Below are 2475 nucleotides of genomic sequence, written 5' to 3'. Positions count from 1 at the left end.
TGGTGGTGGGCAGCTGTGTGTGCGGCTGTGCGTGTGGCTGTGCGTGCGGCTGTGTGTGCGGTTGTGCGTGCGGGTGTGCATGTGGCTGTGTGTGTGGTTGTGCTGTGGCTGTATGTGCGGGTGTGCTGTGAGTGTGCTGTGGGTGTGCGTGTGGGTGTGCTGTGGCTGTACGTGTGGGTGTGCTGTGGCTGTGCTGTGGGTGTGTGTGTGGGTGTGCTGTGAGTGCGTGTGGGTGTGCGTGTGGCTGTGCTGTGGGTGTGCGTGCGGCTGTGCGTGTGGGAGTGCGTGTGGGTGTGCATGTGGCTGTGCTGTGGCTATACGTGTGGATGTGCTGTGAGTGTGCGTGTGGCTGTGCGTGTGGGTGTGCGTGTGGCTGTGCTGTGGCTGTGTGCCGTGGGTGTGCACCTGTGTATGGGACAGGGAGATGCCGGCCGCCTGCTCAGACTGCAGCCACCGTGGGCTGAACACAGGAGGCCACGGGTGGAAGTTTCTGGAATCCGACCACCTGGGATCAGATAAGAGCCGCTCGGGGAGGCGGGCCGCGAAGTACGGCGGGGGAACAGGCGTTGGGAGGGGGCAAGGCTGAGGCCACGGTGGTGCTGGACACTGTTGGTGAAAAGTGACAGCTGACCCGGGCTCCAAGCAGGTGACCACCCTGTGAGGGCAGAGGCACAAGCAGGAGGCTGCCCCGAATGTGCCGTCCTCCTGCCTCAGCCTCCTGAACGGCTGGTGGCAGGCGTGGCCGCTGCGCTCCGGGATCAGGAAGGCCGGGCAGCCCAGTGATGGGGTCATGCCCAGGCGCTGCGCGGCCAGCCGTGCCGGGGAGCCAACTCCCTCCCAGCCACATCGGCCAAAGCTCAGAGAACCGGGCTGGCCTCTCCCTGGCTCCCTTTTCCAAGAATCAGTCACTACCTGCAAAGGGAGGGACAGTGGCGATGGACGACCCGCTGCAGCTGAGCATGTCCCACGAGGAGGCTCGCAAAGTCTAGGGGGACACTCAGTGAGCAGGGCTGCGGGGGGCAGAGCAGGGTGCTGCCAGGTCAGCAGAGGGCACAGCCGTGCAAAGGCTCCGGGGTCGGGCCCAGGCCCAGGCTGGCGGGTTGGAGGCCCAGGCCAGGTGGCACGGGGAGGTCTGAGCTGTGGCCCGTACCAAGGTCAGGCCAGGGAGGTGAGGCGGGAAGGGAGGCTGTGACCCCCATGCAGACTGGCTCGCTCTGCGAGGGGCCGATTCCAGAGGTCGCGGAGGACGACGGCATTCCCGGGGGACCTGGTGGTGTGCGTGTGAGGTGCGTCAGGAGAGGCCCCAGCGGTGCAGCTGTCGAGGGGGGACGCGGGGAGAGAGGCCATTCAGGAGCAGCCTGCCATCCCCAGGCTCCCTGGGCTCAGAGCTGCCTGGCCCTTCCCGGTGGCCAGGTGGCTGTGGGCGTGGCCCCTCTGCTCCCACAGTGGGGTGTGGAGGACGCAGGTGCCCCTCAGGAGGGGATCGAAGTGCTCCTGGGCTCTCTCCACACAGTCACCCCAGGGAGGCCCCGGTCCCCAGGTGGACCTGTGTCAGCAATTCTGGTGACAGGCTGGAGCTGGCAGACATTAAAGACTGGGTGGGGCGGGGCAGGGGGGCCCAGGTGCAGGTGTCCTTATTTTATTTTGAGACAGGTTTTCACTGAGTAGCGGGGCTGGCCTCCAACGGCAGTCCTCCTGCCTCAGCCTCCGGTCGAGGGGTGGGAGGTGTAGCCCTGCTGCCGGCACATGCTCTATCCTCGCCCACACCTTCAGCTCTCGGCCTGCCAGGTGCCTAGCTGAGGCCTCGGCCCCGCTGTCCTCATGGAGGCTGGTGTCTCAGGGTCCCTCTGTCCCTTGTGAGAAAGGACTCTGGCAAGTGTCGGTGGCATTAGGACGTGGGCTGGCCTGTCCGTTCCCGCTGGTCCACAGTCACAGCTGTGTGCCTCCTGGGGCCCAGTGGCTCCAGACCCTCCACGGCCAACAAAGGCCAAAGTGGGACCAGCCTGGGTGGCCCCGACTAGGGTCCCGTGGGACGGAGGGTGCTTGTGTGCCGCCCCTGTGGCGGGGCCTTGCCTGGCCCTGGGCACTGCTGCGGGCTGGCCCCGGCCCCCAGGCCCGTCTTTTCCCCGCGTCCTGGTGCAGGGCTCTCGGAGGTCCCTCGGGAGCCCGGTGGGTCACCCTGCGGCGTGTGGGCGCAGCCTCCCTCCTGCCCGTCCCTCCTGTTTTCCAAGGCGCTTTCTCTCGGACTCGCGGGCGTCCTCACGAGTCTCTCGGGCTCCGGCGGTAGCTTAGCCCGTGTGGCTGCAGCCCTCAGCTGGCCGCCGGTGGCCAGGCGCCCTCCGCCCACCCTCCTGTGCCCCCAGCTCTGCCAGCAGTGGGAGGGAGGACCTTCCAGGAGGTGTGTGTCCTCTGCGGTCATCGGCACGAGGTCTTCCAGAACCTTCCCCGCTCGCCTCTCAGGCAAAACCGCTGTCC

Source organism: Marmota flaviventris, chromosome 1 (assembly GCF_047511675.1).
Source record: "Marmota flaviventris isolate mMarFla1 chromosome 1, mMarFla1.hap1, whole genome shotgun sequence".
NCBI lineage: Eukaryota > Metazoa > Chordata > Mammalia > Rodentia > Sciuridae > Marmota > Marmota flaviventris.
Note: the sequence above shows the minus strand (reverse complement) of the source record.